Source organism: Bacillus rossius, chromosome 1 (genome assembly GCF_032445375.1).
Source record: "Bacillus rossius redtenbacheri isolate Brsri chromosome 1, Brsri_v3, whole genome shotgun sequence".
Taxonomy (NCBI): Eukaryota; Metazoa; Arthropoda; class Insecta; order Phasmatodea; family Bacillidae; genus Bacillus; species Bacillus rossius.
This window is the reverse complement of record NC_086330.1, coordinates 251,157,442-251,172,506: the sequence shown is the minus strand read 5'-3', so window position 1 is coordinate 251,172,506 and position 15,065 is coordinate 251,157,442. Positions and strand designations below refer to the sequence as shown.

Sequence of the window (15,065 nt, the reverse complement as noted above, 5' to 3'; positions counted from 1 at the left end):
CTCGTCTCTGTCTATTATAAACCGATTGGAGCTTAGAATTAGTCATTTCACGCCTATGCAGGCCAAAAAGTTTATAAGATTGCTGGCCTTCGCAAGTTTTCCTGTAGTAGAATAGAAATTGTGTAATAAAGATTACGTTTATAAAATAACTTGTGGTGTTTTATTTCTCGAACCTGTAATTTTTGTGGTATTTTTAATTAAAGTTATTTTTTTAATCGTCCAGTGATCTAACGAAGGACAGGAACTGATCGAATTAATCAGTATATTGATTGCAATATTTTTTGGTATATTTTGGAATTTTTCCCGAATTTCTAGATGAATATTTACACGATTCCAAAATGGTGCCTCAATGACAAGATGGTGAGTGTCACAGTAATAATAATTTATTACTACACTCTAGCAGGTAAAACTTAAACTAGCATGGTGATATCGCACTCTAGCAGATGGTGTGTGTACTAGGTGACACTAGTGCTCCTTGTATCGATTACTGAAAACAAGATGGTGGCGATGTCCTCTAGCAGGCGATTTATGATAATTAGAGCTCCTGGTAGCAAGTGCTGAACACAAGATGGAGGCTCCAAGATGGTCACCATGGTCAAGGTCAAAGTTCAAGGTTAAGGTCAAAGGTAAATGCCAACAGTCAAGTTCAAAGGTATAGTGAACAAAAAATAAAACTAATATGATTGTAGCGCACTCTAGTAAACGTAAACAAGATGGCGGCCTCCAGCATACGAAAACAAGACGGTGGACATGACGTCATACCAGCTGATTATATATATTATCTTGGCATTAGTGGTGGGGGTCAGTCTGCTGGCGGCTTCTGTGGAGGAAGGATCTATCGACGTTTTTTTTTATGACCTCATCGGGTTCGAATGGAGGACTTGAAGGTATAACTGCGTTTTTAAATAGTATTTTAGTAAAATTTAATTAATTAATTTTTTGATACATTTTAAATTTTTTCCAAATTTCTGGCATAAATATTACGGATTTTCAAGATGGTGGCCGTAACGAAAAGTGTAACGATCTAGAATCCAATATGGCGGACATAACGTAAAATACAACGATGACGTCATAGTCATCCAAGATGGCGGGCATAAAGAATAAAGCAATGTTTCTAGAATCCAAGATAACATCCGTAACGAAAATTTCAAATGTGATGTCATAATTAAAATGACGGGTGTGGCATAAGACATTTTTATTACTTTTTATTGAGAATTTTTTTAATATATTAATAAATTACTGTTTTACCCTCGTCGGGAATCGAACCGAGGACCGAAATCAATTAAGTAACTAACCATTTGAGGTAAGCATTATTGTAAATTTAATTTGGAACTTTTTCGGAATTTCTAGCACTAAAATTGCAGATTTTCAAGATGGCGGTCGTAACGATAATTGCAACGGAGACGTAATAATCCTAGATGAAGTCAGAGGCTAATCGGAGACTGTATACATGGATGCTTAAGCCTCTTTTAGGATTTCGTGTTCTTTCTAAGCCAAAGTCTTTTGAAGTTTTTTGAATTCCTAAGTTTTGAATTTTTGTGGAAGAAAACGAGAACTTTTCCCGCGAAAAAGAGAAATTTTTTGGAATTTTGAGTCATTTTGAGTCTTTTGAGTCAATTTTGAGGAATTTTTGAGTCCAAGATGTCCGCCGTGACATCAGAGGTCGGTCGGTGATTGACCAAACCACATACTACAGCCTGGTGCCTGTGCCATCTCCGGATATTACATACTAAGGATGATTAGGCAGTAAAGGAGAAGTATAGCCAGTTAAAAAAAGGAGTAATGGACAGTTTAAGAGAGGAACAGGCAGTTAATTATTTTTAAGAGGAGGCTGCAAGGAGGTTAATACATATGCTTATAAGTAAAGAAAGCAGCAGGCCAGAGGGGGGATGAAGCAGTCATGGAGGTAGTAAAGAAGTAGGCACAAGTGATATGCAGATTAATTTATGGAATAAAATCAGAGGCAGTTAGGATAAATAAAGTTGAACTCATGAGGGCAGAAAAACGCACTTAATTGGGGAATAAACATATGACTAAGAGGGGTTATAAAGGCAGACATGGTTTGAATCTGACAAGCAGGGAAGGCAGATAAGGAGAAGAGGAAAAGGAACTCAAAAGGGAAGGAAAATGCAGTGAAGAAGTAAATTAACAGTTACAGAGTTGAGGAAGAGGCAGTCAAAGAAAAAATGATGAGCCATTTAAGGAGGGAAGAAAATTTCAGCTAAGGAAAAGAAGAAGACACATCAAGGATGACAAGGTGGAAAGGTGGTGAGAAAGAGGCAGTCGAAGATGGGGAGAATAGGCAGTAAAGAAAGGGTGGTAGAGGCCGACAAAGAGCGGATAAGTATAATCAGTCAAGTAGAGTAATAAGAGGCAAAAAAGATAGAGGAATATGCTGACAAGAGAGGGAAGAAAAAAGGATCAAGCAATATGGAGGTAAGGATGATGCTGACAAAAGGGAAATGAAAAGATAGTCAATGAGGAAAATAATTAAAAGTCAGTATAGGAGGGAAGAAGGTTGCAGCAAGGTCTTCACTAAGCACCGCACATCCTCAGCATGCTGTGTACCGCGGGCCCATCGCCTGGTTGTTCACTTAATAAAAACTTGTTTTGCGAGTATAAAAATAACGTACTAATCGTATGTGGCTCGCTTCGTCCAAATTTTGCTCCAATCATTATTTCTCTGGTTGTAGGATCTATTATGTTCTACCAACAACCGATGTGAATAAAACGTATAGGATTTATGCCTTCCAATTCCCGCGTCGATGGTACGTGTACTAAGGTGAGATAGTTGCATCAGTAGTGCCCTGTGTTAGTTGTAACATAATTTCCTTGAGTGGATTTAATGATGAATGATTGCTTCAACAATAAATGTGATTAATTTAGATGTTAAATAATAATTTTTAAGAAACATGTTATTATTTTTCACAAATTATTATTTTTATATTAAACAAAATCCTATTTGTAGGAACTGCTAATAACTAAATTAGAGCTAAATGAGAAATAAAATATGCTCATTCTTGTTTACTTATTATATGTCTCACAATTACGTACACATTTTATAAACAAGTTACAACACCACGATTCAAATGTTTAATGATTTATGTATATAAAGTTTATATGGTATACCTACATGTTATAATAGATAGTCTACGTAACATATTGTCTTGCTTAATGAGGGTAAAAGGGAAAATTTATTTTTTTAATATTATTCTGCTAAGTGACATACACGTACGAATTAATGGAACAAGTTTACTATCATATCTCTGAAATATTGAGAATTTATTACATATAGAATAAAAGTGTTATCTTGTGGTTTACCTCTCTGTAATAACAACTTAACCCCGCATCTGTATGAAAGTTAAGTGGGAGAAAAAAAATTTTTTTAACATTGCTGCTTAAGGGCAATAAAGGGACGAGGTAGATATTAGTAAAAAATTGATTTTCAAAATTTTGACAGTAGTGTTTTCTGTTTTAATTCTACAAATCTTAAGTATTTCTCAACTTTTTCGTTTAGACTATCTCGACCCCCAGCCCCGTCGGGTTTTTTTGTTGGAAATCTCAGACTGCTTTGTGGAGCGGTAGTGGGAAACACACTCATTTAATTTCATTAAAATAATTAAATAAGTTGCTGATTCTAAAAGTTAAATTATAGGCCCTCTGCATACGTTCCACACGAGCTCCATTAAGCATAGAAACACCAAACTTTAATTTCTCTAATATATGGTGCTGGGAGGGATCTAAATTTAAAAAATCTGCTTTATCAGTGTTTTCAGGAAGAAATTTATATTTTAAAAAACTACTTAACTTACACATTACCCTCTCAACGAAGTAAGAACAGGTTTTTTAAATGTTTAAAGGGTTTAACGTGTTTCCGACAGGCATTTCTCAACAACTTTGACATGCTTTTTTGTTAGTTTTTTTTCTAGTTAGGAACTAGAAAAAATTTTATGGCACACGAATTAAGCAGAAAGAAAATTTACATTACAGTCACATTAAACCCTCTCGAGAAATTAAACTTGTTGATAAAATTATCTGAGTAAGCTATTTAATTTTAGGTCAATTAAAAAATTAACTTCTTTGTTTCTTTAGTTAAAAATCGCTCAAATATGCGACGTACATATATGATTAAACATGAAAGTATAAAATGTTGAAGTAACTCATTGAATATTTTTGAACATTATTCAGCATGTTGAATATTAATAGAACAATGTTTAAAAAATACATTGCTTATGTTGTTAAGTCCCTGAGAAAGTGTGTCATTGCATGTTCAGCAAACGTTTTAAAACTGCTATTGCTGACAGAACTTGAATAATTAGTTTCTTCACACACACTCTCTCTCTCTCTCTCTCTCTCTCTCTCTCTCTTTCTCTCGCTCTCTCTATTCAAAAACTTTGCTGCAACTTTTCGTTCTCAACATTGAGAAATAAAATTTTCACAGCAACATATAAGCCAAGTTTTCCAATTAAAACTTGTGTAGTGTGCTTCACAAAGTTGCATCAAATTATGTCATTCTACTTAACGACCTGTCTGTCAGATTATAACGGTATTTCTTAAAAGTCAGGAAATCATTTTCGGTATTCAAATGCATAGATATTTTAAAACGTTTCTGACCCCTCCTCTTATCAGAAATGACAGGAGAGTAAAAACTGGTAGAGAATGTGTACAAAGTGATACGTGGTAGCAAAAACATGTTTATTGTGAATACCACCACCCTTTACAAGCTGACATTGATTAAATATCCGTGGAATAAATATGATATGCCGTGTTATGAAAATCTTCACACAGTTAAACTCCATGCAGCAGTATTCTGCGGGCAAACAATTTATCAGTATGTAGAGAGCCTTAATATATGTGTGTTCATCAGCATTAAAGAAGCAATTGCGTGACACGTAACTATATGTGTTTCTATTGCACGCAATTGCAAAAGACACTATCATGAAACACATAACCTGCTACACTGTCAAAGTTACTGAACATGTTAATCTCTTAAGATTACTCGATATGAAAAAGTAACAATTTATATTGATAAATACAGTCTAAATTATGTGTTAATCGCACATTACTAAACAACTTTTTTTTACGACGACTATTACAACAGGTACCACTTCTTAGCTAATTTTAGTTATTAAAATAGTAAAAGTAATTGTCCTACAACGGAAGCCGTGTATATGGTAGCGTACACAACTATTCAGTGAGTATTTATTGAGAACGACTGATGTTAATCACGGTGGCAATCCGATTATGATCTGTACGCAACTCACCTTAGTCTTGTAGGGGTCGACATGTGGTGGATGGTGTCTGATGTCCCGTTGGCGTCAGCGCAACGAGTACAGCTCCGCTCAGCAAGCGAAGTCACGAGTCTGGACTCGCTGACCGGCCCGCGCGCCGCAGCTCCGGGGCGCGGGAGGCCGCGGTCCGCCTCGCCGACTGCTAGCACGGCTACTGCAGCAGTATTGTTCTGGTCTTGAGCCAGGCAACTAGGCCGTCACCCACACATAACCTTGGGCTGAAACTACGGCACTTGTTGGTCGCTCTCGTGGTCTCGGCAACTCTTTACTTGCTGTGAAGTTTGCTGTGCGAGGTTGTGTCTCTTGAGAAGGTAACGACACGTAAACTGTTAAATGGCAGTTATGTCTTAAATCAGGTGCACTATTCACATGCCCAATTGCCTGCTCCAAACCACTCTGTCGCCTCACGTCAACATCTATCAGCCCGTTACTCGTTATGCCAAAATACTTCCAAGTCAAAACGAGTATAATTTATCACTAGCCTCGTTGACTCGCAAATTCTTCCAAGACCTTGTAGCAACACACAATACTTTACAGTGAGTACGAAAACAGAGAGGGCTTGCCAATTTCAAGTCCTCGAAGTGGCGGCCCAGGCGACGACTGCGGACGAGCTTCTTCGACGGCGCACACAGGCAGCGGTGGTGTCTGGGCGTCGTCGACCAGCAGGCTTCTCTCTCGCATCTGGAAGGGGGGGGGGGGTTATTTATACTGTCAAATCGTCCATCGAGAAGGTGGTAGAAATAACTGAACTCTTACCGCGGGAAGTTACTCTGGGCACAGTTTCCTGTCCAGAACCCGCCGTTCCGAAGACACCCGAATATAAACGAGCGGCTCCGATGCTAGCTCGCGCAGCAACACGTTAATTAAATGTTGATACCAGTATATAAAGTGTTTAATGTTAGCAAATTTACAAAATATATGCTATCAATTTGCTGTTATAGTGCAGCCGTATATATTTCAAAATGGAGCGTGAGCGAGGCATAAACAAAAGTTTGTACGCTAGTTTTACCGTTTATAACAAGTAGATTGTGCCTGAAATTAAGATAATTTGCTACAAGCACACAATGCAATGTTATGACTTATTGCGTAGTATCAAGAAAGTTAAATTTTTGAAGACACCATTCAATGAAACAAAATATTCTGACTTATCCCACTATTGTTGTTTGACTATCAAAAAAAATTTTTTTTTAATTTCCAGTGTATTATAAAACTTGATAGTAAGGATGCCAATGAAGTTCAGGAAACTTGTAGATCAATAATCATAATAAAAGAAAAAATGTTTATGAGGTGAAAATTATTAATATCTCCATGTGAAATTAATTTACAACGATTTAATCACTTCTCATTATTAGTTTTGCAATTAAGAAAAACAGGTCCGGAAAGGATAGCCCAATTAATTAACTGTAGTTTTCTTTATGAGCTAATATGTACACTATTAATTAAAGTATAACAATTTGTACGTCTGTCCACAAATATATCACACATTTTACTCTCCCCACTGGAGCTCGGCTCGACAGTGACTCTCTCTACTGTTCGTCTCTTACCACGCAACTCACTGCTTCGCACTACTCACCCGTCCGCGCCGGGACACAGTCCCCGATGCACGAAGCCCCGCTCGCCAAGGGGTCTCTCATCCTCTTCACTGCCCGAGGCTTCGCCGGTGTCGCCACGCAGGCTGGCCTCCGTCTCGCATACCTGCCGACTCCCGCTCTGGAAAGGTCTCGCGGCTCCCTGAAGTGTCTCCACATCGTAATTCCCGACTTAACACTCGAAGCTGTGAGAACAATGGCGTCCTAGGTGTGCCACTTCAAGATGACGGGTCTCTGGGAGCTTGCGGAATTAGAGAGAGACGGAGACACTTGGACTTTTTGGGGAAAGCCACTAATCGGATTTTCGTGTCGGAAGGGGAGGGTGAGGGACGGGAGCTACCGGCACGCGCCCCTCCCGCAGGCTCGAGCTAGCAGTCTCGTAACAATATTCACTTTTTTTCACTAATCAATACAATTTTTCTCGACTTCAAAGACCTTCACAACTACCTAATTTTCCCACAATACGAAGATAATGAAAGAGAAACTCAATTTTCGTGATTTCTATTATTTGAATGATATTGCAGTACAGGGTATGTCCTTATAAAGTAACTGTATTGATACTTGAAAAGACAATGTATTACAGACAACATGACTGACATTTAAAATCTTCAAAGTAGGAACTTTGTGAAGTTCACTGTCGGATTTCCGTTCATACCTTTTACGGATGATTCTCTAGTACACATACTTCTGTCAAGGTTTTTTACGACAATTCTATACACATAAGGTTAGAAGGGAATTAAAGGTCTGTCAAATGAAGGCAGGGAGAGTCAGAGAAGAAGTATAGGAATGTAGAAGGAAAGAAAAAGTCTTTTAATAAGGGATGACAGTTTATGGAGGGGAGAAAAGCTAGGGGGGCTATAAGGAGCAGGAATTTAAGGGAGTAAGAGGCAGTAAAGCAGAGAAGGAAGAGGTAATTAAGTGAGGGAGGAAAGCAGACAATAATTTGGAGGAATAAAAAGACATGGGTAGGTATAGAAGCAGAGGCATATTGTAAAGGAAGAAGAGACAATAAAGAATGGAAATAAATGACTATAAAGATGGAAGAATAGTCAGTTAAGGAGGAAAGAAAGAAACATACAAATAAAAGTAAGTAGAGACAGACCATGTTGTGAGAAAAAAGGAAAAATGGAAGAAGCAAACACGTAAGAGAATACTGCCATCAATGAGAATGGAATACCCGACAGACAGGAAGGGGAGTAAAAAGATTCAAAGGATGAATCAATCAGGATGTAAAAAGACAGTTGGTAGGGTGGAAAAGGCAGGCAATCAATTGAGAAAAAGGGTAATAAAAGGCATTTATGGATAAAAAGAAGAGAAGTCAAGAAGATTTTGATAAGGCAGTAAGGGATAAATGAAAAAAGGTAGTATGAGGGGAAGGAATCGGTGGACAAGGAGGGAAGAAAAAAGCACACACGGAAGGAAAAGATCATGCAAGGAAGGGAGGAAAGTTAGACAAGGAAAGGAGGAATAGCAGTCAAAGAGAGCAAGTATAACCAGCCAAGAGGGGAAGAAAAGCCAATCAAGATGGTAGGAATAGTCAGACAAGATGGAAAGGAATTAAAAAAAAAAAGGCGTGAAACTTTACGAAGTCAAGGGAAGGGTGCAGATTTAAAAAAGGAGCAGGAAATAGTATACATAATGATGAAGAAGAATACAACACAGAAAGCAAAAGGTAATACAGAGAGAAAAACATAAGCAAGGATGGAAGAAATATGAACACAAAATGAGAAAAGTTGTCATGCAAGGAAGAAAGGAAGAGGCAAAAACAAGGTGGAGAAATAGAAGTAATAGGAAGTTAAAATCATATAGTTTTCAAGGTTATAGCCTCCTGGGTGGCTGGTCCTCCCTATTCACGTCCTTGTTTCAGGGCCTTATTTAATCCTGGGTTAATGGACCTCTACCCAGTAAACATTACATCTTACATCCCTGCTTCCCCGCTTCCCTTGTCCACACTTGATAGCTAGCTGATGGCGAGAGCTGTGGGCAAAAAAATTAACAGGGTTGTTACAAGCTTGAAATTCTAAAATTCCGTAATGTTTATAGTTTTTTTATATCTGAATCGACAAATTTCCCCGACCTTCCAGACACACATTATCAAAACGGCTCACTTGGTGTTGCTTTTTGGGGAAGAAAAAACATATGTATGTGCTTTCAAATGTTTCATGCTTACACGGGCAGCTTCAGGAAGATTTTATCGTACAAAGAAAGGATGCAGTTGTAAAATATGACATGAAGGCTCCCTTCACTTTGGGCCACTGAGAAGGCACCAATAAAAACGTGCTACATGTAATGACATTAAAAAAAACCCAATCAAGGAGGATAGGAAGAGGCATTCAATGTGATGGTCAAGAAAAGGTGAAAGATGCAGTATGGAAGGTAGAAAGAGGCAATAAATGAATAATGTACGAAGAAGAAGCAAGTAAGAGGAGGAATAAATAGGCAAGAATGTGACAAATAACAAAGAAGCAGACAAGGAGAGGAAAAAATGAGTTGACAGGGAGTTAAGTAAGAGGCAGTAACGGATAAGAATAACAGGATGTTCGAGAATAAAGAATAGTCAGTTAAAGAGAAAAAAAGAAGGTAAGGAAACAAACAGAACTACTCACACTGAGTGGTGCAATTACCCCAGCAGTGGCCCGGGGTCGTGCATACTGGCGCGTTTATAATCAATTCACTTCCGGCCATATAACAATTTATTAGAGTGATGGAGTCAAATTTCCTCACCGAAGGTTTATTTTAGAAGTGCAGGAGGGAATCGCAATTTGGGACATGCCCACAAGGGAATACTCGGAGAGTTAAAAAAAAAATAATAGTGTGTTGTTAAAAGGTGTTATGTTATTGCTCAACAAATGATAGTATAAATCCAGTATTTTCTGGTTTTATAGCATTTCCTTAGCTGTAGCAACAACCAGGGCCACCGAGAAGGAGGATGTAAAAGGGGCAAATGCCCAGGGGCTCGTTAGCCCAAAGGGCCCGGCTGGGAAGTAGAAAATAATTGGCTGAGAAAACATTTTCCCCGTGCTAATAAAACATCTTGAAATATTTCACTTTTTGGTCTTCTGTGTTCCTAAAACACCTGTCGTTGCACCAATAAACCAACCGAGCAGCACTTATAATATTAAGTGCACACTAAGGTCTTGTGGGATAGCAGAAATATAAACGCCAGGAACAAGCACGATAGGTTTTCTTGGGCCTGTACACACATCCACTTGAAACCAATGCCAAATAGACTCGCTCTATCTTCTGTCCTGAAGAATGCGGCGATTTGCCCCGTCGTGATGGGTGCCAGGGAGGGTAGTAGGATAGCGAGGGAGGGGACGACTGACTTCACTAGCAGGACCCTACGATGCCGTCTTTTTATCCCCTCTCTCTTCCCCGCCAATTTTTTCTAGCCCTTTCCGAGGTCCAGGAAGCAGTAGAAAACAGCAGTTTAGACACACAATGTGAAGCGCGGAAAACCATTGAATATGCATAAACTGCAATGTACGAATAGTTTAATGGCAAACTTTTATGTTTGTAAATAAATTTGAAACAATTTTTTTGAATGCATTTTTTTTTCTCTCTCTACGATGTGCTGCTTTCAAGATATAATGTAAAATTAAAAACATTTTCGTAATGTGTGGGGATCTAACTTTTGACTTCTTATTTCATTATTGGTCGGCTGACACAACATAACAAGTACTATTTGTTACGAGAAAGGCCTTCTTTCATTGTGAATTCTCGTAGTTGTGGTTGCGAGGTTCTACTATGGAACAATACAAGCACAAATCGGGGCTCAAAAGCGCAAGGAACGAAGAAAGAAATTAGAGGTTAGTAAAAAAGGAAGTAGTCACACGAGGAGTTTGTTGTTCCTGGCAGAATTGTTTCCGAAGAAGTAGGCAGTGCAGTTTATTTGTCTCCGGAAAGTGAAAATAATATTCCTGAGAGTAATGTTTTGAAGGAAGTAAGATGTGCAATTGATTATCTTCTTCAGAATGTGTAAATAATATTAAGGTACCTGAACCATTTCCGACAATATCAAATTGGCAAGTGTCTTCCAGCCTTCAAAAATTAAAGAGTGGTTACCGGTACTTAACTTCAGGTATATTTGAACACATTGTTCGTAAAGGGCCCCCTAAAATATCTCACAACCTTCCAAATGATGGGAAAAGGGCCTTTCCCAGAACAGTTTTATTCTCTAATCATAAGAATGGGGAAAATTGTTCCGAGATTTGCTTGTGCGGAGAGAAACGAACAAGTCACTGTTTTGTTTTCCTTTTAAATTATTTAGTTGCAGCTCTGATGTCCCTGAATCTCGGAAATCTATTTTTTGTAATAATGAAGGGTGGAAACAAGAGTATTCGTGGCGCAAGATGTATGACAAATTGCCATCTCATGAAGTGAGTGCTCTCCATAATGTGCCATTTATCATAATATTTGAGCACAAATGTAAATTTTTAATTTAATTTGTACTTTTTAAAGAAGGAAACCAAATAATAAATTTGAATTTTTAATTTAATTTAATTTTGTTTCCATTACTGTACACTCCGACGTAATATTGTTAAACCCAGTGCACCTGCGCTTGTTTGCAGGCTTCAATTAGATACTGTTTGCTGACGATTGGCTATCGCTGCATCTCGGCCGCGGTTCGCATCACATTTTCTCCTTGTAACAGAATGACTTTTCGTGCTAGCGAATAATACCCCAAGCCCACTGCTAGCAACTTTCATTTCTCGGAGGCAAGCATAGGTAAGGGTTTTGCCAGCATGTACTGGACTATGTTACAGCTCTCGGCGATGCCTCGGGACGGTCCACATGACGCCTTTCCCAGGCGACTTAGCAAGTTTAGACCCCCTCCCCTCATCAACCACCTGTGGCTTCACGAGAACTTCCACTCGGAGCATCGACCCCCAGTGAACCCAGGCGGGGACATTGTCTCTTCAAAGACTTTCGCCCTTGTCTAAAAGAGCCCTCAGCGAAGTATAGCGGCGGGAAAAATCCCTAACCTTTCTCTGTGCGCTAGTCGCGAGCGCGCTCAGTGCTCTCTAGCGGACGTTTCGGTGACCCTCCAGACAGGTTCTCATCTTGGCTGCCAGAGCGCACTACTCATCTCTCCCATAAGAGACAGCTTGTCATAATCGACCTTGGCAGCAGTCGCAGTGCGATTGCGATCTTAGTTCGCTGGCGACTCGCGTGAGAGCGCGGCGAGCATTTTGCAGTCTGCTTCGCCCCTTCGGGCATTTCCGGACACCTTCGGGCAATCACCCCCTCCCCCTTTCTTTGGATGGGGGCAGTTACTTTCTTTAATTAGGCACCCCGACGCCATTTTTCGAAGATTCGGCGGGCAGCATCTGGTCTGCGCGGACCACGTGACTCGATACTATGTCATGTAGTCACCAACGTCAAGGCATAGAGGCATCAATTTCCTTATTTTTAAATTTTGCTGCCCGCAATAGTTTTTTGCTAATCTAAATTTATTTCATTATCTCTCATCGTGACTACTGCGAACTTCCGTGCCGGGAGCTGCCTTCTCTGCTCCTGGAGCCAGCCTACATGACTTCACCCCGCTGTTTTGGGCGGGGTTCCAAGTTGAGCTCCAAAATTAGCTCAAAGTCTATCTCCAAGTTGAGCTCCAAAATTAGCTCCAAGTTTAACTCCAAAATTATCTGCAAGTTTAGCTGCAAGATTCCCATACAGCACAAAATGTTACAGATATGTTTCAGAAATATAACTTTTGAAACATTGTAACATGTTTGAAACATTTCGCAACCTACCTGAAACATCTCGGATATATTTCAGAAACGTCTAAATGTCCGCCCTGTGAAATATTTCAATGAAACCTCCCTGCAACATCAAATGGTAATGTTTCTGAAATGTTTCAATGAAACCTCCCTGCAACTTCAAATGGTAATGTTTCTGAAATGTTTCCACTAATGTCCCATCAATATTTCTGAAACATTTAACCGAAATATTTCCATAAATGTTCTGAAATACATATAAAATGTATCATGTGACCCAAAATACCTCTGGAAATTAGGATGACTGAGGGTATATTTATAATTTAAAAGAGTATTGCACTTTAACAGATACCATAATGTTACAGCTGCATTGGTCAGCTAGTTGCAGTGAAGTGCAGTGACTGTGTTCCAATTCATCACAGCATTCCCTCGTACACTTCCTCTTGATCACTTTTTGCATAATGCCCCTTGACCACACCCTTAGAAAGTGTTAATCGGTGGATTGATATGATCTTGTTCGTATCTTCTTGTTTTCGTCAAGTTTTGCTTGTCCATAGTAATGTGTCATTTTTTGATTATATAAAAAAATAGATATTGTAATATTATTTTGTTTGAAATTATTTTAAAGATGTGCTCTGGTAGGGCATAGAATGTAAATTTTTGTCGTTTTTAATGTAATGATAATTGATTATATTACTTAATAATTTGGCTTGTACAATAATTAAAAATTTACTTATAATTTCTAATGTAAGATTAAAAAGGCCTGCCGACAAAATCCAACAATTCAGGTAAATTAATGAAACCATATTCTCCACCCTACTGAGCTTAATTTATAATATATATATATATATATATATGAACCAAGTTAAAGAAATAATTTAATTAATAAAGACATCAGATGTTTTCCCAGGTCAGCGTACCAGACTTGCCTAACATTAATTTTACAAACTATTTTATTATTCTAAAAACAAATTATGGTTATAAAAGTAAAATTTAAATAAGTCTTCAGTATGCTTGCAAAGTGAATGAAACTTACATGAATGTAATAGGTAGCCCAGCATTGGTGTCCATGGTTCCTGTCCATTGCATTTTATTTTAATGGGGAATTTGAATGTGATATAGTGGCAGGCAGGCATGCATCTACATCAGTACATGGGGAAAAAGGGACAAGCTAATGCACAAAGGTTCCATTATTAAATACAATGACAATGTCATCTTGTAATGAATAAATTAAATTGAGGCTCCCCAAGCTATCTGGATGTGATCTCCTTATGCTCAGCACAGAAAGTATGCTAATATTTACTTAATCCATAACAACCAAACCCCACTTGCATAGGAGACATGATTACTGAGCATTTTAAAATATAATTTTCATAACCCAATGTGTTATGGCCACTTCAAGTTTGTTTTTGAGTATCATAAATGAGCACTTGTCCATCGATGTCTTTATCTGTATTTGAACAATGTCTTGAGAATTTGGGTATGGTTTTCTATTGCATTCCAGATGTTGACATTCTCAAAAATCACGACACTGTTATTGTGTACGGTATCAGTGGTCTAGATAATCATGTGGTATTACATTAACTTAAAATACTTGATACACACAAGAAAAAAAATCGCATTCAACCTCAAACAAATGTTATAGAAATAAAAAAATAATATACCTATATACAATACACTAACATATTATAATAGAAAATTCCTACTTGTATGTTGCACAGGAAACCGGTATTAACATAATGAACAGCCATGAGACTTGACCTGTGCTCGTATTGTGATGTACTTTTCTCCTTATTTAATGCTATAGTAAGTATATATGGCTGGTGCTTGTTTTTTGGACATTTGCAAGAAAAAAATGTGCGCTTGAAAACCCTCAAAAGACATGTAACAATTTTATGTTATAATTAATGTCTTTTTCTTCTTAAACACACATATACTAATTTACAGAGGGTCTAAATATGAAACAATGCAGTCTTAATACAATTTCATCATATAGCTTTATAATCGACATATTGTTTTCCATTTCACACAAGCTCAACATAAATGAGACTGGACTAGAATCGGCTGTCCTCACTAAACAAAAAACTTGTCTGACCAGCCTAAATGAAGTGAGATGGTGGTGTAGTAGTGGAATATAAATGGGAATGAAACAAATGTGCAATGAGAAATACTCTTTAACATTGCAATGTCACTTTCCCTAATTGAAAGACTTATTGTATCAGACAAGAGCTCAAATTGATCCAGCTTCCCTAACATTGAGTGGCCAGTGACTTGCTGAAGATACAATAGTGGCAGTCCATAAAAAATCTGGTTTCCTTAATTTTTTCTATAGATAGCATGTTAATCTACCTAAAGTTCGTGGATTAAGCTAGGTTTTATATTTGTATTTTAATACTACCAAATTGACTAAATAGCCTAAGGATAAAACAACAAATACAATATGGCAATAGTATATAGGGTCTCTAAAA

At 38.0% G+C, this 15,065-nt stretch overlaps 1 long non-coding RNA gene across 1 annotated transcript in view; it reads right to left on the bottom strand.

Moving 5' to 3' along the window:
- The window catches only part of LOC134529919 (uncharacterized), a 55,654-nt gene extending 49,687 nt beyond the window's left edge, over positions 1–5,967 (bottom strand). Inside the window, exon 1 of the long non-coding RNA XR_010074743.1 lies at positions 5,265–5,967. This is a non-coding gene — a long non-coding RNA (uncharacterized LOC134529919). The remainder of the gene's footprint in view (positions 1–5,264) is intronic.
- Positions 5,968–15,065: the final 9,098 nt, after the last annotated feature.